The following is a 21,270-nucleotide window of genomic DNA, read 5'->3' as shown; positions in this document are numbered from 1 at the left end:
CCCCCTTCCAGAGCCACACTGCAGGTCTGACCTCACTTCCTCGGCCATTTCCTGCCTTCTGCTTGAACCCTGCTGACTGTGCGCTGGCAGATTGACACACTTGTACTACTCATTGTACAGAAATGCTTGACTTGGTCCATACTTTCTTTTCTTTTGTTTCCCCTCTTTTGATGTTGTGTCTATGTGTGGCTGAGTGAAAATGTCACTTAGACCAAAATAGATAGAAGATAATAAAAAAGGGTCTTCAGCCTGAGACAAATATGTTCACTGACTGTGTCCATCTGTGAGACATGCTGTAAATGTAGTTTTATAATCGTGTCACGGACTCCCAAACAGACGCAAAAAAGGGTCAGTGAGCTCCATTTAATTGGATTTTGTTTCTGTAAATTCTATAACTTCACACATTGTGTGGGGGTAATACAGCAAATACTGTGAGACTTAATAGATACTGAAGGCTGACTACACCCACACTGAAGTCTGTGTGAATATAAACAAAAGGGAACCGTGCATTGTCTGCAAATGCCATCATTTTCTGATTACCAATACTTCAAATAACAGTAAAAAGCTGTTTCCAAGGCATACACTATGCAATTATGATAATTTGAGAACAGTATATTGCCAGTCAATATAAATACCATTAGTTAGGCTGTTTTTGCCTTCCCAAACTGATTTTTTTTTTTTTTTTTTTTGTATATCACATGGGCCAAACTAACAAGAGAGCCAACAATCATGTTATGTATTACTCTCTGGTAATAATGTTAAAACACAAAAGAAAACAATTAGCTATCTACGCATTCAGCAGACATGGAGCAACATTAGACTTAATTTGCACAAATGTAAATTCAATTGTCATTCTGGCTCCATTGATTCCCAAATATCTGAGTCTTAAGATGCTAAAGGCTTCACTGTATTCACCAGCCAGTAGCTAACTTCGTCTGTCTGCTGTTTGATGCTGGGCAGGTCTGAAGACAGTGCTGTTAGCAGATTACCCCAAAAGAAAAGATGCGAACACCTTGTTTATGTTACCCAAAATGTTATTTTAGCAAAAAACAGCAGTTCTTTGTCAGTGAAAGCCACAAAACTGCTGTGTTAGCAGCCATGTTTTGGAAGCAGCCCAATATACAAACCGTAAAGAGAGGCCTTTAAGAAACATAATTTCTCTTGTCAAGTAAATTCAAATTAAATAGCCCATTATCGGAAATTTGCCTGGAAGGGCCTACGGTCTGTAAAGCCCATGACACCCTGTGTTCTTTCACCCTGACTTTGGAGAAGAAAAAAAAAAAAAGGAGGGGGTCCCAATTCAGGATGGAGAGTCATACAAAGGATGTTGTGTGCACAGAAAGAAACATTGCAGATTTACAGTACAGACAATCAAGCTCTCAAACAATACAACACCAACAAATTAACATTATGAACATCTGAGAGGATGTCAAACAACCTCCAGGTGCTAATAGGACTAAAACCATGAAGACCTGAAAGGAGGGTAGACTACATACAAACATACTGGAGACAAACCAAAGGCAAAATCATCCACGCGCTAAACGTCACTGTGAAGGAAATCATGGAGATGAGGTGAAGAAGGTGGAGGAGACCGTTCATTATTGGCAGAAGCTCGATCAAGGAGAGAGGCCACAACAAACTACTGCCCAGCTGCTAAACCTCTCTGCCTGTACTCTCACAAGGGCTCAACTATAAGGAACACATTAGTTCTGATAAGGATACGAATGTGTCCATGGCTTGATAGTGCCTAACAGAGATTCAGACATGTTGTCTCCAGTGTGACCATAACCAGCACTCATCATGGACAGTTAATTCATGAGGTTGGGGTGTCCTTTATGGGACCTTCACTCCATATTCAGAGAATCAGAGGAGTCTCAAAGTATGTCAGACCTGAACAACAGAGTTTCCTTGACGGTCACAACTCGACAAAAGTCAAAAGGTTGAGGGGTCACAGCTAAATCATACTTGTCTGAAATAAATAAGCAGGAAAGAAAGGAGCAAACACGTTGTTAGACAGCTGGGATTACAACGACAAAGTTTTAAAAAATGCTTTTATAGGACACAGTGTTGTGTGCTATAAAGAGGGTGAAACATAATGGAAATGTTTTAAGTACCACCAGGAACATTTTTTACTTTTCAGGAAAACATAAAAAATATGTTAAAGGAAAGATTGCCTTCAGTTAAGATAAAGGAGCAGATGTTAGTCAGGGTTTGACATCGTGACTTAGCCCTTGTGTGGTGTTCGGGTCTGTGGGACCCATTTTAATTTTTTTATCAAAAGAAAAATGATACGATTAATTATTTTTTCAAACTGAGACTCATTGGCCTTGGCTCATTTTCTGTGAAGAACATATATCAGAACACATTTTCAATGACCACACACCGTCTCCCCCCCCCCCCCCCGTCCCCCCCTACCCATTTATATTACATACAGGATGTTCGAGTCCACTGGACCCAGGGCTAATAAAAGTGTGGAAATTGTAGGTCCTGTGTACCTTTACTCTCCTTATCCTTCCTTATCACAACTGATCAAGATGGCCAAAAGATTCTCTGCTCAGGGAGCCTTGCACTTGATTTTAGAAGGTAGAGAAGCTTTGGATGAAGATGTAGAGGAAGAGTTTTCAGAATGTGAGGATCACATTTCTGAAAAGTCCAAGTCTGACAGTGACTTTGAAGAAGGGGATGAGATTGAGCATCAGCTGGTTCCAAAACAAAGATGAGCCAGTGGACCAGCTTGTCAGCAGCCAGCTCCAGGACCAGAACAAGCCCGTCATCAGCTAGCAAGTGAAGAAACATGGATGTCAAAAAATGGTGAAATTGAATGGTCTTCTTGCCCAAGAAATGAGCCACCCCGCATGGCTGCCAATGTGATAAGGATGCAACAAGGGCCAACACGGATGGCAGTTTCTCATGTGCAGGACATCAAGTCTTCTTTTGATCTTTTCACCCCAGATTCCATTCAGAAAATTATTCTGGATTGCACTAATTTAGAAGGAAGGCGTGTTTTTGGAGAGAGGTGGAAGGAGATGGACCGAACCCATTTACATGCCTACTTTGGGGTTTTTATGCTTGCTGGAGTTTCCAGGTCTAAAGGGGAATCCACAGAGTCCCTGTGGGATGCAGAAACTGGCAGAGAATTTTTCCGTGCAACAATGTCTCTGGAAAACTTCTACATCATTTCCAGGATTATCCGCTTTGATAACCAAGACGACAGACCAGCTCGACAGCAGAGACACAAGCTAGCTGCCATCAGGACAGTGTGGGACAAGTGGGTGCACCGCCTCCCCCTGTTTTACAACCCTGGCGCTAATGTCACCATTGATAAGCAGCTGATGCCATTTAGGGGCCGCTGCCCCTTTAGGCAGTCTATATCATCTAAACCTGCAAAATATGGTATAAAAATCTGGGCTGCCTGTGATGTCACTTTCTCATATGCTTGGAACTTACAAGTCTATACAGGGAAGCCTGATGGAGGAGCCCCTGAGAAAAACCAAGGAATGAGAGTTGTCCTGGACATGACTCAGGGACTCTGGACACAACATCACATGCGACAATTTTTTTTTTATCTCATACAAGCTGGGACAGGAGCTCCTAAAGAGGAAGCTGACCATGGTGGGAACGATAAGGATAAACAAGCTCCCACCCCAACTGCAGACTACAAAGAACAGGCCTTCCAAGTTTGTGTACACGGCTGGCACGTCTCTGGTATCCTATGTGCCAAAGAAAGGCAAGAATGTGGTACTCATGAGTACACTGCACACATTGTATTAAAAAACAAACAAAAAACTAGGAGCACTTAAAATTGATAAATGTGACCTAACAAAGGCAAAGGGCAAATATTAACCATATATTATGTTTATATTGCTTGTAATTGGGATGAAGTAAACATCTGTTGAGTAATTTAAAATAAAATTGTTTGATTGTGTTGAATTAAAAGCCCAAAAATGCAGCGGGTCCACCAGACCCACAAACACTGGCTGAATAACAAAAATATGAACACCACACAAGGGTTAGGCTCCCGACAGTTTGAAACAAAAGAAAAGAGATATGAAGACTAAAAATTATATTTTAAGTTGTGAGATGAGTAGACCAACTGTCCTCACAAGAAAACACAAAGGAAACACATCATGGGCCCTTTTCTTTTCCGCCTAGGTGAGGCACAGACACAGTGCAAGTGCAGACGCCCCCGTGACCACAAGTAGGTGTGGCACACTTTTTGGGTATTTTTGTGAACACAAATGCAGGTGAATGAGCTACAAAGTCAACGTAGGGAGGAGGTTGGGTTGAATGGTTGGGTTAACTAAACATTCACCTCTTGTTTCCAACCAACCATCAGTCTTAGTTTCATTTAATAATCACCATTATTGTTTCCGAATGTTAGTCATACCATATTGTAGTGGCGATAATGAAGTTCCCATAACTTTGACAAACCAAACAAACCTTACCCATAGCTTGGTCGCATCATTAAACAGATGTGTTTTGTTAGAATTTTAGAAGGCACAGACACATGATGTTGCAGGGTGTCAAATTAGGAAATGCTTTTATATGTTGTTTTAGAGAGACGAGTAAACAGCTATTGACTAAAAGTAAGACATTTTTCCTGCCTTTCCTATCAGATGAGTCCAGTGTATACAAGCTGTAAAAACCTTTGTAGAGCTAAGAGTGAGTTGATTTTCTGTGTATAGTCACTACCAGGGCAGTAGTACTATTTGTTTAAATACCGGAGCGCACTTGTGATGTGAGCATTCACGATCGATTCGGTTGTTGCTGTTTCTGATATTGTAAGTATAGTTCCTTCAGTAGCAAGTTTTCATACAATAGTCAATCATGTATATTGACATTGATTTGATTTAACAAAACCACCAATATAATCCTGCTATGTTCAGTGGTTGGATTACTCCAAGTGTTTTTGTCTGATTTCAGTCACAACAGGTTTCGTCAAAAGTTTCATAATAAAAGCCTTATCAAGAAATGAAGGGTGTTTCTCTGCTGAAACACTAGAGGGCTTTTAATTCAAAACCAATACAGGAACCGTAGAGTTTGTATGAACATCAAAGGCAGTAAAAATTAACAGAGTGAATGGTCGGATAAAAATCAAGGCTTTGGGTTGACATCGCGAATCAATCAATACAGCTGACAACTTTGACTATTGCATTTGTTTTTATTAGTTTTCTTGAACAACATATGGTTGAGAAATTAATGGATTTTCAAGTACTTGAAAAATGTTAATTAATTTCAACCAGGTCAAGAAAACATGAGCATTTTATTTCCTCACTTGGGGAAAAAAAATGGTGGAGCGTCATTCCGGTTTGCTCTAAAGCTTTTGTGGGACTATCAAATGCCAACTAATGATTTGCAAGCTTGTGCCGTTGTGGGATTTATGGAGGGCACAACTTCTACACAAATAATTCTCACACTCAGAAAACTGTCAGAGAGTAAGAGTTGTGACCCAAAGAGGCAAACAAGGATCAGCTCTTCATATGAAACATATTGTTTGGCTCAGCTACAAATTCCATCTGGAAAATAGTTGTAGGAGTGAAAGTTATAACAACCATATTAATACTTATTTCTCTGTTTGGAATAAATCAGATCAAATTGCAGTTCTTTTGAATGTACTTGCCTTTGTGCTGGGAGGGATCAGCATGTGTCCAAATGAATGTGTGTCTATGTGCAGCTTCTTAAGCCAAGGTTGTGCTCGCTGGCACTCTGACTGCGGTCTGGCCGGACCGATGCTGGGAGGGTGAGGGTTGGGGGAAGTGGCGTGCACCGTCATTAGCAGGTATTCCAAGCAGACAGACAGTCCCAGCTTGAAGCTTTCCCTGGAAGCCTCAGATGAAATGGCACAAATAATGAGGCACATTATCAATCACAGGCAGGGGGCAGCTGGCTCAGTGTATATGTACCACACACACTCTCTGCTTCTCTGTCACTGACATATACACACACGTGAGCACAAACACACACACACACACACACACACACACACACACACACACACACACACACACACACACACACACACACACACACACACACACACACACACACACACACACACACACACACACACACACACACACACACACACACACACACACACACACACACACACACACACACACACACACAAAGCTTGCGGCAAAGAGAGTGGAGCAGAGTAAAGACACAGTAGCTTCAGAGCAGAGCCCAGAGATCATTACCCGAGCAGCGCTTTGATTCAGCTCCTGGCTGCCCTGGCAGATTGGAGTATTGCAACCATACTGTTTCCAGCCAGGAGAGATAAAATAAGTCAATAGGTCAGGACTAGGTTAACGTCACAGGAATAAATACAGGTGTCACCACCATAATTATGACACAAAGTAGGGTCAGCAAGTAATGAGATGAACAAAAGTGCTAAAAGTTCTGTTTTGTGTGGTTGCACACGACACCATGATTTCAAGATAAGCATTTACCAGGATAACCTCAGAAAAAAATTAAATAAATATATATATAAATATAAATATATATATATTTCTAGAAAATCTAATTGACCAAAAAGTCTGAGCTGTCCGTCAACGGCTCCAAGCCAGTGACTGAGTGAAGCAGACAAAGGAAGAGCAGGAGGGATACTGTTCGCTGTGATGGACTGAATTTTTACAGATTTGATCTCCTTCCTCTCTACAGCAGCTTTAAGAGCACATACAGGCCCAATCCAGTTTCAAGACAGAAGTCTTGATGACTTCTTTGTGTCTACACAAGACAGCCTGACTGTCTATATTGTTTCAATATTGGAACAGTTGGCTGAAGATTTGCCTCGACCACAGTTATCTATATTTCCCCACCATACACCTGTCAGTCAAGGCCCGGATGCCAGAAAACTGTCCTTTTGAGTTACATCAGCTCGCCAGAAATACACTGGACTGTTGGTCTGAATTTGAATAGTTTAATGGAGGCTTTTTTTCTTGTTCTTTTGTTTATCTATTTATTTTTGATCGTATGGGGAAAGTGGAACAATAAGCAAACAAAACCATGAATAACGTAACTTATTATGAAGTTATTATGGTGGATATTTCAGAAATAATCAGAGAGGCTAAGAAACATAAGCATTCGTTGGAGCCATGTTTCAGTCATGTTGAATGTCATTCCATTAGTATCACTTCTCTTTTTTTAAATCTGGTTTTCAATCTCGAGAATATCCCTCTCTTTCCTAAACTTGCTAGCCGCTAACTTCCTCATACCTCTAATTTAGCAGTTAGCATACAGCGGGTTTTATCATTAAAAACAGCTGCTTGCTTGAACAACAAAACGGGGGTTGGTAAAAACAGTAAGACTGAACAAAAACAACAGATTTCTGGGACATAAAACCAAAACAATTAGCTAAAAGTGACTAAAATGCTGTTGAAACCTGCAGACTATGGGAATAATTATATGTAGATTCACCACTATGAGCAACCTCTTTCACATCACATACAGTCAGTTGAACCATTGTTGATGAATAAACTTGCTTCTTTTTTTTATGCTTACTGTAGACTTGTCTTGCCCTAACTGGAAGGGTCATGTATAAATCCTAATAGGCTCGGTGAATAAACACTTTTCATTCTGTCAGAAGAAAAAGTATACCTTAAGCAAGCATAAAACTGTAATGAGTAATGTAAATGCCATTTCCGAGCTGGCAGCCGCATTATAACCACAACAGCGATCCAGTATTATGTAACTGTAGCCGTAGGTGCTGCCATAATCCCCTCCCTCTGACAGCAAGAGTTCCTAAATCTAGAGCAGTGGCCTGGACTTAAAAGTTCATTGCAGTTCAGACTGTCCAAAGCAGCCGGCCTGTGGTGCGGCGTGGGAACCTGTGGAATTAAAGCCACACCAAAGATCCCACCAGCTACAAATGCCCAGCCTGCACATCTGTGACCAGACGTCAACAGTGGGGCCGGGGATTGAATAATACGCCTCTTCACTCTTACGTCAGGACATGACAAGAGATCACAGGAAATGCCGCAGTGTTTTTTCATTTCCTCTGCAGTGTCAAGCGCATGGATATCCTTCCTGAATGTAATTTAAAAGATATGCAATTTCTGCTCAGTGACATAAGCGGAGTTATAAAACAAGATTAAAATACTGGTGTGAGACAAACCCCCCGGCAACATTCTGTGATTTATAATCCCAATATCTGGTGGGATTATAAATTAGACCACATGGCAAAATTTTATATTTCTGTATCTGTTTTTTAAGATGACCAGATGTCTTGATTGAGGCATTCTCTACTTTGTAAGTATTATCTTTAAATCCCTTTCTGAGGAACACCATTAATTACAAGGATTGGCTGACCATTTTGTGTGCTAGTTATTTCTAAATCTGTTATTCAATAGAGAGCTGCACTATAATAAAACCATGCGATTTGTATTGCTGTGAAAATCTAAGTATGAACAATTTAAAACGCACATGCAAATGAGTTTTAATAATGTAACACAGTTTTAAGTTACTCGTGGTAACCATACTGTCATGCAAGGTTGAATGTTGCAACATCCATCACACAATTCAATTTAGATGTCTACATCCAATCGAAGTTGAGTTTGATGTGAATGGACCTCATTCAAACACTGGTGCGTACGCACAAATCTATCCTTAAATCGTGCGTACAAACATTTGATGCACAAATTCTTTATATTGTATATCTATATTATTTTATATATATTTAGGATGATTTAAGACCATGCGTACGAACAAATGATGACTGCCTGGCTGTCTTAGAAAATGTAAGCACATACCTTTTAGCAAAACTGCATTCATTAAAAAAAATGTCAATAGCCTATAATGTGAATAATTGCTGCCAGTTTCTCATACTGGTCCATCAGATCAGGTGTTCTTTGTCCTCCACCTGCTTCCAATTCTATTATTTTGGTGTTTGATGCGTTTCTTTGCATCAACTTTAATAGCGAGCCATATTTTGAACCTTAGGCAAATTGTTTAGGGTCATTTCACTACCTTCACTTTTAAGATCATATATGGGTCATTGTTGGGGCAAACCATTCAATATACTAGTAGTATAGGCCCATAAATATGTTGTTATTATTATTGTTTCCATACAAAGGGGGATGTTATATCAGTCCTATGTTGGAGACAGTACAGAGGTCAGCTGTGATTTTAAAACGGGACCAGCTGAAAGTACTTGCAGTCGTACAGAGGAACGACAGGTATCCTCAGAAAGGTTCTGAGTTCTGCTGTTCATTTTTATATCCAGTCACCTACGTCGCTAAGCGATCAGGACTTTGGGACTTATTCAATTAAGAGTAGCGGGGGTGGGGATGGATGTAGTGCTTCATGCAGACTGTAACGACGACACAAGTTCAACCACGATTATCTCCACAACGCTTCGTTACACAGACGAGCCACCGACATTTTTAGAAACCTCAAGTCGTGTAGGTTCTGGATCTCAGATCTCCGCTTTATCTCTCTATGATGAACACTCACTGCGCTATTGCGTTCTGCGGGTTCTAAGGGTTAATCTGTGCCACATTGAGCGCAGGGGATATAGCGGCCTCAGTAACGGCAGCCCACGCGTAACTTTTTTTAATTTTTTTTTTATTATTATAGTTACTCCTGAGGAAACGATTTTGAAACATGCGCCTTTTCTGTCTTCCACCTCAGAAACTATCATTTAAATTTTCGCTGTTGTGGAATTTTTTTGGTGCCGTCTCCATCAACTTTTCTTCACTCTCTCTTCACTTCACCACTTTCATCATGACACAGCTTCAGACAAACCGGTGCCCTTACATGGCGAAACGGGGGCGTGTCAGTATGCTAATTGCAGAGCACGGACACGCGCCTCTCAATTTAGAATGATTCTGATTCACTAGAATACTCAAGGTGGTGAGAACAAAATTGGCCGGTCCGCACGTGTCATGAATTCCACGGTGACTTCGCGTGGGCACTCACTTTGTGCGCAAAGTAAGAACATTTCTATGCAAATATTAGTGAATGAGGCCCCATGTGACTAAAATTTGCAATGTGTAACGTGAGAGGGTGGGCACAGGCTGTAACAATTCCACAGGCAAATATCACCCAGTTTGCAGTTCCCCCCAGATTTATAGAGAATTTAAGCATCTTTTGAGTCATTATATCATTTCTTTGGTTCACAACTTTACTGTTCTGGTTCAGTCTCACAACTCATAGGCTGTGTATTCTAACTGCCAGTACCAAACAACAAAAAGTTTGCATCTCGCTGTTCAGCATAGTGGCCATTTAACAACTAAAGAGACAGGTATTTTCCGCATGTCTTGGTAGAGACCAAAAATGAGCAACTGTACAATTGCCCGATGCACATTTCCAATTGTTTGCTAATGTTTTCTGGATGTTCAACAGCTTGTTTTGAGGGCCCCCAAGCAGCCAAAACAAACCATGGAATAACACTTGTAATCGAAAAGGAAAAGTTGGAATATTTGTCCAGGTCACTGCTCAGAATTTGATCGTTAGGAGCGAAAAGTATGCGTGGCTGTCAGTTTCATAAAGTAACAAAAAAAATAATACATAACATCCAGTCCAATATTCTCAGAAGGAGCTTTATACTACCGTCTGAAATGCATGTGTAAAATAACTCTAAAGAGCTTCCAGTGTGCTGTTTTTGTGTACAAATAAAACACGTTTGTAACCAAATATACTTTTTTACATTATAATCAGTGCATGAGTGTAATATACTAAAACCTGTTTGCTCACATCAAGTTAGTTAGGCCGAGGTTAAAGTATTACCTACACAATAGATGGAAGCACCTAAGTAATGATGGACCTTACCTGACTCAGTCTGGTAATATACAGAGAGTAAGTCTTCATATCATCATCATCATCATCATCACAGGGCTGAGAATAAGCTGTAAAATATTTTTATGACAAATGGATCGTGAACAAGCAACACTGGGCTGTTAATCCTCCAATCCGTAGCCATCAGATATCCTACAACAGCACAGTGAACAAATCACATCAGTCTAACCTGTTACACCAAAATTACACTCATGAATCAAACGGTGATTATAAAAGGACAAAAAACATTCTGCGTGGGAAATGGCCAAGGTGTTGGGAGGATTGCTTTCAGCTAGTTTCTACTATTTCTGGACTCAGACCCATTGTTGGACAGCCTCCAGGGCTAGACTTTGATCTCATGACTCCTTGACCTTTGGCTTAAAGATTCTGTCACTCACGCAACTCACCCATGCAAGCTAAAGTTAAACAGCTGAGGTGGGAACCTGAGATGAGCTGAAGTAAAAGGGAATTCAGTCCTTGCACATAGTCTTTTCTGTATGCTCTGGTATTCCTATCTGTAGAAAACATTAAAAATAGATGACTACAATCATTACTACAAACTGAGGTTGCTGGATCTTTTGGTTTCAATACCTTTATTCAGTGTGTATGCCAATGCCGTTTACTCTTTCATTCTTTTATTCTCGCATTTGAATTCCATAAAAGGAATTGTTGCAATAATTGATAAAAACCCTATTCTCTTGCATTGAGATTGATGCTGGTCATCTTAATAAGGTAGGATGGGTATCCAAATGAAGGATTCAACATCAATTGAACTTATGACATCTCATTTAAATCTTCAAGTTGCTCAGACTCAGCTCTTAACACAAACCATTCAAGACTATACAATCTCTGCTTGTACGCTCTAATGGCAGGACCAAGAAAGGACCCATTTAAAAGGGTAGTATTAAATGGCAAGTCCAGATGGACAAGACACTGAATGAAACAGACAAATTAAGCTGTCTGAAACTTAAATCAATCACAACATTGATTGGGGGAGTGTCGAAAGTCACCGAATAGGAGTCAGCAGAGAGCCAGAGAAAGAACAAGTGGGACAACATCAGAGACTGTCCATAACAGACATAGCGGTTACTAGGGATGAGACGAGTACTCGTCTGATACGAGTATCCGGTACGGATAATGTACTTTTGACGAGCACGTGTATCATCCGAGTAACGGTGTCACTATCCATGATGATTTAGGCTTCCAACAGACACTGTGTGCATACATCGAGGCCAGCTACACACCGAGCCCCGCCTACTCATTTACACAGACTGCTGCAGCTCTCGTTACAGGCACACATGCTCTGTCAGTGTCCAGCGTCCACAGGAATTAACAACAACTCACGACTCTTCTGGTTAATTTCTACCATCGGCTTGTTTCAATCAGGTTTGTTTAAAATATATTCCGCCAAGTTACGCAGAGAACTTTTCTTTTACAGGACAAGTCGCAAGTTACGGCTTGTGACTTTGCCTTGTTTGCCTTGTTTTCCATCAGCTTACAGCTCACTCCTTCATCCTTAAGACCCAGTCAGTGTCTTCACTCAGCTGACCGCTTTCAGTGAGAATATCTCTTTCTCTATCTATCTATCTATCTATCTATCTATCTATCTATCTATCTATCTATCTATCTATCTATCTATCTATCTATCTATCTATCTATCTATCTATCTATCTATCTATCTATCTATCTATCTATCTATCTATCTATCTATAATAAAACCAGGCTAACGATGAACCCCCCCCCCCCCCCCCAAAAAAAAACAACAACAAAAAAAAACACACTATTTGCTGAACAAAATACAAAGTAAAGTGTATTATAATCATATATATATATGTCAGGCATTTAATATATATATATATATATATATATATTTTAATTTTTTCACACTATAGCTCAACAATAACAATATATATACCAGCTTTTATATAAAAAAAAAAAACCTTGTTCTGTAAATGGTACTCATCCTCTTGTGATCACAAACATTGCTCCAAAGCTCAATTCTGGGGCTGTTAAGTAAATAGTTTTGTAATAAATAATCAATTTAGCAATTTTTGATCAACCCGTATCGATTTCAGGCTTAAATAAACAACTTCCGATTAGTTCCCACTCACTTCTGGTCGAAACTTGGAATACTTCCTGATGAAAGTCATTGCTTCTCTGTGCTCTGTGCATGCCACGGTGCTGTGCACCGTTCACATGCAACAGGTACAGTTGCTGAACTTTCTGCGCCACCCCTGCACATACCTAAGTCACATGATAAATACTTATCTGAAAATGTTATCAGAATATCAGAATATTTCAAAAAGATCAACCTTCTCTGGAAATATGTTCTAACTCACTGTTAATACACGCGGGTAAGTTCAAAGATGAAACAACATGGAATTCAAAGTGGTATTTTTATGTTAAAAAAAAAAAAAGTTAAAAAAAAAGTCAGTCCCATGAATTGTACCTTTTCCAAAGGCCTGCCATTGAAGTCCTTGCTTAAAGAACAAAAAGCTCCTCCTGGGGATGTACATGATTTCATTGTACTAATAGTACAGATCATCAGAAAGTAAAGTGTGCCTGTTATAGGTACAGATATTAACCGTAGCTTTTCTTCACTGACATTTAATTGGAAATGAGGCGGTCGAACAGCAAAGAGGAGATGAGTCACAATTATCTTACAGCCAGTGAGAAAAAAGCCAATAAGGTTCATCTGTCACAGAAAATTCTGAGGAGCTTGTCGCCAATATATGGCATTCATTATCCTGAGAACACATTCAAGACCTCTTCACCTACAAAGAAGCTGGAAAAGAAATCTGTGCCCTTGATGCTTGGGTGGGTGAGGATGCAGCTGGCATAGACAGGACCACGGAAGTGAGCAAATAGGTGTAGTTTCAGCTGCAGATGTTTGCTTATAATATAAGTCTTCATCACTGCTTTAGAAGATGCCAATTATAACTCATTAGAGGATGATAACAAGCATTCTGACGACACTTGCTATTTTGCATTTGACTGAAGAATTTTTGGAAAATGCTATAAATGCCTTCCCTCACGGCACAACTTTGTTAAAAAAAAATAGATACTGCTTGATCTATTTCAGATAATTCTAAGGTGAAGCAGATTGTTAGGAGACAGCTTGGATAGCCTTAAATAGAAAAAGACAACCCAGGGATCTTTAATCAATAAGTCCTTGGACTTGGAGAGTGTTTGAAATGTTCGGCCAGCTACCTGCATGTTTTAGTGCTACAGAGGGCTATTACCTTCATGCAGGGCAACATGGGGTCACATTTCTATCTAATTAGTTTGCAGAGGAGCCTTTCCTATTAGCCTAACTACCTCATGCTGCATCATGAGGCCTAACAATGACTCATAATGGATGTGATGCCACACATCCAGGAAGACAAATATAACACCTGGATGACGCACACATTTGCAGTGCACAGTCATGCAAAGACATGCAAATTGAGGTGAATAGCAGTACGGCAGCAGGGGAACATTAAATTGAATTGCTTATCCTGATTATGCGGCTTTGTGGTTTGAGGTTCACCCTAATTTGAGTAAGCATGTGCAGATCTTTGCCGTACCAGTTTACATGTATGCTTAGAAGATAAATAAAATGAAACCATCCAAGGGCATATTCAGGATTTTCTTTTCACTATTAGTCCTCCTGAATAGCAGTAAAAGGCCCAACGTTTGTCACAATACCAGATGATCTTACCAAACCTGGTTACACCAAACATAATTTGAATGTAGGGAAAACTGAATATGGTCTCAGCATTTTTGTTTTGTTTCTGACATGTACTGTAGAGAGCTGAAACACTCCAGTACACACAGTCATATGATGAAACCTAAAGCCATGTATCAGTATTTTTTTTGGTTTACTGTACCAAGTAGCAGAATTACTACTACTCCCGAAGTACAGGCTGACCATATCTGTGTGGGGGTTGATAAGGTTGCTTATTGATACCACAGCTTCAACAATTTATCCCCACTGCAGACTAACCTTTTCTACTTGATCAGTGACAGCCATGCAACAGAGATTTTAAGACATCCCAGCTGAAAACAGACAAATAATAGGCATTTTGCGAGGTGATAAACAATTCTTATATGACCATTCCTCTCATTACATTGTCATTGTTATTTTGATGATTTGCTCTTGTAAAGGTATTCCTAAAAGTCCGACACAGGTCATGTATTACTCAATACCCATTCTACAAATATACCTGTACGGAACCATGTCTTTGTTGCAGAAGATATAGCACACTAGCAAAACATCAGGTCAAGCAAACACCTCGGAGAGACTTGTAAGAGTGGCATACAGTGAAACTGGGATCTTATTCCTCTTCGCCCGCAAACATGTCTGCATCTCCTCTGGACCAGCACTGAGAGACCCAGAGGGCTTTTGTTTACTGACCCACTACAGGCCTGGCAGGCAGGGGTTGGATGGGCAGTTTGCAGAGCCATTCTGCATCATTACAGAGCCATGACCAACCCCACCCGAGGATATCTCAGCCACATTTGGAACAAGATTACCATCAAAACTGCCTTGTTTGCGAAGATACAAAAACTAAAAAGCTTCTTTGAACACACATACGCACTGTAATCTATCCATTTATCTCAGGTCAAAGTGAATTATCACAATTACATAGTGAACCCTCTGCACAGACCAGACAATGATCTACTGTGTACAGCAAACTTCTTTCAAGCATGTATGATTACAGTAAAAAATAAGTAATTGAGCTCTTAGTTTACAAACAAAAGTTTTCACGTCAATTTTTGATTCATCCTCATGACATTTTCTTCAAATGGTTTGTTTTGTCCAAAACAACCCCTAAACCCAAATATATTTCATTTACAACCGAAAATTGAGAAAAAACTGAAAAAAGCAACAAATTCTCACAGCTGAGAAGCTTAAACAAAGAATTTTTTTTTCTTCACGCAGGACTTAAATGATTAATATTCTTTTTGTGAATTGACTTAACAGTTACTTATCTGATATGCACTATTTTTTCCAAAATGACTGACTAAGATGCTTGATATTTCATCAAATTGCTTATATTTCTATGTCATACTTCTGTATGACATATATGTATCACAGATACTAGCCTTTTTATGTAGAATCCCTTTTCCAAAAAAGTTGGGATGCTGTGTAAAATGGAAATAAAAATACAGAACAATGATTTGCAAATCATGTAAACCCATATTTAATTGAAAATAGAACAAACACAATACATAAAATGTTGAAATTGACAAATTGTATTGTTTTATGAAAAATATATGCTATTTTTTTTTTATTTGATGGCAGCAATATTAAAAAAAAGAGGTTGGTACAAGGGCAACAAAAGACTGGAGAAGTTGAATAATGCTAACAGAAACACTTGGTTGAACCACAAATTACGGTAATTTGCCACTGCTAAGTAACATGATTGGTTATGTTCCTCAACTTAAAATCACAAAGATATTTGATAGATTTAATTGCCAATGGTCGATAATTTTTTTTAAAAAAAGCATTCTAGGAATCCAGAGAAATCTATGTACGCAAGGGACAAGACCAAAATCCAATACTGGATGGGCATGATATCCGGGTCCTCGGGTGTCACTATTAAAAACAGACACAATTCTGTAGTGCAAATCATTACATAAGCTCAGAAACACTCCCCCAAACCATTGTCTGAAAACACAGTTTGTCCCTGCATCGACAAATGTCAGTTAAAACTCTACCATATAGAAGAAACTGTACATAAATATGATCCAGAAACACCACCGCCTCATCTGGGCCCGAGCTCATTTACGATGGACTGAGGCGAAGTGGAAAACTGTCCTGTGGTCTGACAATGTAAAATTTGAAATTATTTCATGGACGATGAGAGGGACCATGCAGCTTGTTATCAGCGCACAGTTCAACAGCCAGTACCTGTGACGGTATGGGGGTACATTAGTGCACATGGCATGGGTAGCTTGCACATTTAGGAAGGCAGCGTTAAAGCTGAACAATATATGCTGGTTTTGGAGCAACATACAGTATGCTGCCATCCAAACAGCATCTGTTTCAGGGAAGGCCTTGCTTATTGCAGCAAAACAATGCCAAACCACATCCTGCACTTATTATAACAGCATGGGTCTCTATTAGAAGAGTCCAGCTGCTAAACTGGCCTCCTTCAGTCCAGACCTTCCACCCATTGAAAGTATTTGGCACATCATGAAATGAAAATTATCCCAAACTTTTTAGCAGCTGAAATCCTATATCAGGTAAGAATGGGACAATATTTCACTGTTAAAACTCCAGCAAATGATCTCCATAGTTCCCAAATGTTTACAGAGTGTTGTTAAAAGAAGAGGTGATGCAACACAGTGATAAAAATGCCCCTGTCCCAACTTTTTTGAAACGTGTTGCTGGCATCAAATTTAAAATGAGCATACATTTTCCAAATATCAATAACATTTCTCAGTTTCAACATTTGATATGTTGTCTTTGGTCTCATCAGCATCCCAACTTTTCTGGAAACAGGACTCTGCTAAACTTATTTGTTCACTTGTTGGATTTTACAAAAGAAATCTCTACTGTTACACTGCTCACATTTTCAAAACCACACACGCATCCGGGACATGACACACAAGTAGGTTTTAACAGCAGTGCACCCGAGGTCACTGGTATGTAATTATGTGACCACAGGATTGGAATGTGGCTGTGAAATGAGGGTTGAGCAGCTAAGCAGAGCTCTTGATTTAGCAGTCAATCTTGGCTCCAACCCTCACCTGTAGATAAAACTGTGGCTAGTTATCCAGAAAATGAAATAAAATTGTGCAACACAAAGTGGAGATGAGGTAACTCTTGATAGCCAGGCTCTCTTCGCAGGATCACAGTGTGAGAAGTGCAGCAATCTGGTAGCACAACATGGGTGAGGTATTGGTTTCTCACATTTCTAAGTAGCAGTTCCCCCACAGTTTCTCAGAAAACTACCACTCAGCTAGCACAATTGGATTGCCATGAATTTGGTTTCTGATTACTGAATACAAAAATTAAAGAAAATTGGTCATTTAAAAGAGTCACAGTTTAATGTCCTAACAATCAGATAAAAACCTTTGAATGTGCAACACTCAAATTGTAGCATACCCTTCTTATTATATCAGTGCCACCTGTGCTGTGCCCTCTCTTTTGCTGCTTGCATTCTGATACACCTGCCGTTGCTGCTGCTACCACTCAGTTGTTCATACAGCATTTGAAAAGTCCCACCAACACCCTGGTACCCACCTGTTGCCTTTCATTCTGTCATCCTACAGGGAAGTTCTTACCATTCCTCAATTCCTGCTGGGAGGTCTCCCACAGGGGAGGACAAGATCAGAGTCTGAACACCAAATATTAATGCTCCACTGCAAGTCTACTGCTATATTATAACACGTGGCCAAGTCTCAAATTAAAGCTGTGGGGTGGTGGGAACAAAATAAAACAGGTCACTTCGGAGGGTAAGCAAACCCAAAATTGCATTAATCTATCATAAAAATTGTCCTGTGTTTCCACATGAATTGGACAAAAAGATAAAGAGCTAAAATGTGTACTAAAATGTTTTTGGAAGTAGCCTTCTAATGATGTATTTACCTCAGGTCATGGCAAATGGCTAATGCTATTGGTACTAAATCGGCCACCTCTATAAAGTACACTGGAATTATCAGTGAGCATTTCTGTACATCACAATGCTTTGGAAATTAGAAATATTAGTCTCTTTTTAACATGTATTTATGACTGGAATCTGATTAAAATACAAAAAGCAACCGTTAGAATCTACATTCAGCTTTTAAGTTTGATAAACAGAACAGAGATCAATACTGATTGATAATGATTTATTTATGTTTGATGCCCAAATATTTGACGGTGTCATTTCAGCCAACAAATACTCAACCTCTGACAGTGCCTGAGAAAACCCACAGGGTCCAACTATAAGCTAAGTAGAAAATCTTTGCCTTCAGAGCAGCTCCAGTTTTCAGTCTGCTAGGTGATGTGAAATGAAATGGAACTCACCTCTCTGTCCTGTAATATCGTATTGGCTTTGTGGCCTCGAAGATGATTTTGGCCCCGAGCACAAACTGTGCAGATAATTTTTTTTTTTAGCTATGGACAACATTCGCAAAGTGTTTAATTTTTATAAGCAGGTAATAGGTTACTTTAAAGCCAATATGTGCCAAGTCAAAATTTGACTTTGAAAATAAAGAGGCACAAGAACATTTTCTAGAAGTTTCTTTTTTTTTTTTTTCATTTCACTTTAAATCCCACCATGTGGCTTCACAAGATAACAGCTCTCTTGGGTCGTTGGGTTTCATGAAGATTACTGAAGTTAATCTCGACAGTAAACCAACAAAACTCTATCTTCTATGAAAATGTATGAGTGGGATACAGATTTTTGATAATCAGAATAAACTGGGGCTACAGTTAGCAGACAGCTTATATAGACTAATGTTTAATATCATATTGGACATGCCAGTCGTAGGAGTCAAACAACTTTGTTCATGGTGTCTTTCTTCAACATAAATCAAAACAGTGTTTGACAAAAGACAAAGGATTTTCAAACCCCCATTATTTCAAACCTCCAAACTGCACTTGCTGAAAATGTCAGATGACATCTCACAAGGTAATTTAACAAAGTAGCTCTGTGAGTGGAGCTGCAGCTACCCTTCAAGAGGCTCATTTACACTCATTCCTGACCTTCAGATATTGTGCCCTGTCGGATGGTTACAAAATATTTGATCACCAACTGAAAAATGTACATTTAATTTTGATGGACAGGAACAGTATGTAAATGAGATTCCTCTGCTAGCAACTGGATTATGTGACATTAACACAAAATCTCACAGTCATTCTGATTCATGCCATACTTTTTCTTTTCTTTGTGAAAACAATCTGTGTAACTAACCCCATACATTACCTTAAGCCCCATCTTTGAATCTTAGACCCTATTAGTGCCTGATAGCCTGTTACAATACAAGATCTGTATCGTTGAATAATGACGTCAGATTTACACCTGGTATGAATAAGTGTTCATGCTGATTCAAGCAGATCCTCATGTGCAATTTTAGACAGGCAGAGCATGGAGAAAAAGAGGGCTGATGTAAACTAACGTGATGTGGGAAGGGACCGTTTCAAGCGACCACTACAGCATGCAATGGGAGGGTCATGTGAACCTTGCTAACATTGTTTATAGAATTATCAGTGCAGAGATTTGCCAGCACTAATCAAACAATAACTACCACAATTTCAGGCTGAAGTCAATGCAGAAATAGGCTACCTTAAAGTGACTTCATCTGACTCTCATTTAAAAAGTATCAACGTGTCTTAAGAAACACTAAATCACAAATTCATCAATCAGTCTCAAACACTAAATCTAGGCCTTCAAATAATCTAATTGTTAATTATCTTTTTATTTCACCATGTGGCCTCCTCTGTCCCTTCTCTGTGTAGTATTCATTACATCATGTGTTATAACTGTTTGTCATTTATTGATGCAACTTTGTCAAAAATTTTGCCTGACTCCACAACCACTCACAGCTTCCAGCTTTGCTGTGAATCTAGAAACCCAGCTCATTTTGAGTGGTCATTTTGTGACTCCATTTGTTAAATGACTACAAAGAGTTCATAAACAAATATTCATTTCCACAGAGAGACTTCAGCTCATCCAAATCTATGCAGCTTGAGTATTAATCAGAACCAAGACAAGAGAAGACATTAGTCCAGTTCTGGCTGCTCTGTGCTGGCTGCCTGTAAGACACAGGATTGACTTTAAGGTCCTCCTCCTCATGTACAAAGCTCTTAATGGGCTCGGACCGAGTTACATCTCTAACTCTGGTTAACTACGAGCCTTCAAGAACACTGAGATCATCTGCTGCTGCTCCATTGGAGGTTCCCAGCAACAGCCGAAAGAAAATTGGGGATTCAACTTTGGTCAGCTACGCTCCAAAGATGTGGAACACACTACTTGTATATATCAGGGAAACTAGCTCAGTTAATACCTTTAAAATAAAGCTCAGAACATATCTCTTTACATCAGCCTTTAACTAGTTAGTTACTCTTGAAGCTCTCTTGCACCTGCCATGCACTTGAACTACCGCGCCTTTGAAATGCATACTGCTCATTTATTATTTTGACTGTATATTCTGATCTACTTGTATTCAATTTATGCATTTGATCTGTTTCTTACACATTTTATCTGTTTTATTTGGGGATTTTTTTTTTCCCTGTATTTTTGGGTGTTCCTCTGTGTCTGTATATATGTGGAACACTGCATGTAAATATCTTGCTGTGAAGCACTTTGAGCTGCATTTCTTGTATGAAAGGTGCTATACGAAAAAAGTTTATTATTATTGTTATTATTATTTAAAAGAATACAGATTGTGTTTGATGTTTTTTTTTAGATAAAGACTGGTAGGTCCAGTTTTCCATCACTACGGCTGATGTGACCGCACAATAGACTACATTGACTTCCCAAGCCAAACTGTAGTCGGGTTATTCCTCCTTTTTGCATC

At 39.4% G+C, this 21,270-nt stretch overlaps 1 protein-coding gene and 1 pseudogene across 3 annotated transcripts in view; one reads left to right on the top strand and one right to left on the bottom strand.

Annotated features, from left to right (window-relative positions):
* iqsec1b (IQ motif and Sec7 domain ArfGEF 1b) overlaps positions 1 to 21,270 on the bottom strand; it is a 204,452-nt gene that overhangs the window by 170,659 nt on the left and 12,523 nt on the right. The window lies entirely within an intron of this gene.
* Positions 2,535 to 3,771, top strand: LOC138623681 (piggyBac transposable element-derived protein 4-like; annotated as a pseudogene).

This window comes from Brachyistius frenatus, unplaced genomic scaffold (assembly GCF_029030835.1).
Source record: "Brachyistius frenatus isolate BFR_SWC_R1_liver_20210118 unplaced genomic scaffold, ASM2903083v1 Contig_45, whole genome shotgun sequence".
NCBI classification, from domain to species: Eukaryota; Metazoa; Chordata; class Actinopteri; family Embiotocidae; genus Brachyistius; species Brachyistius frenatus.
Note: the sequence above shows the minus strand (reverse complement) of the source record. Positions and strands in the feature narration are given on the sequence as shown.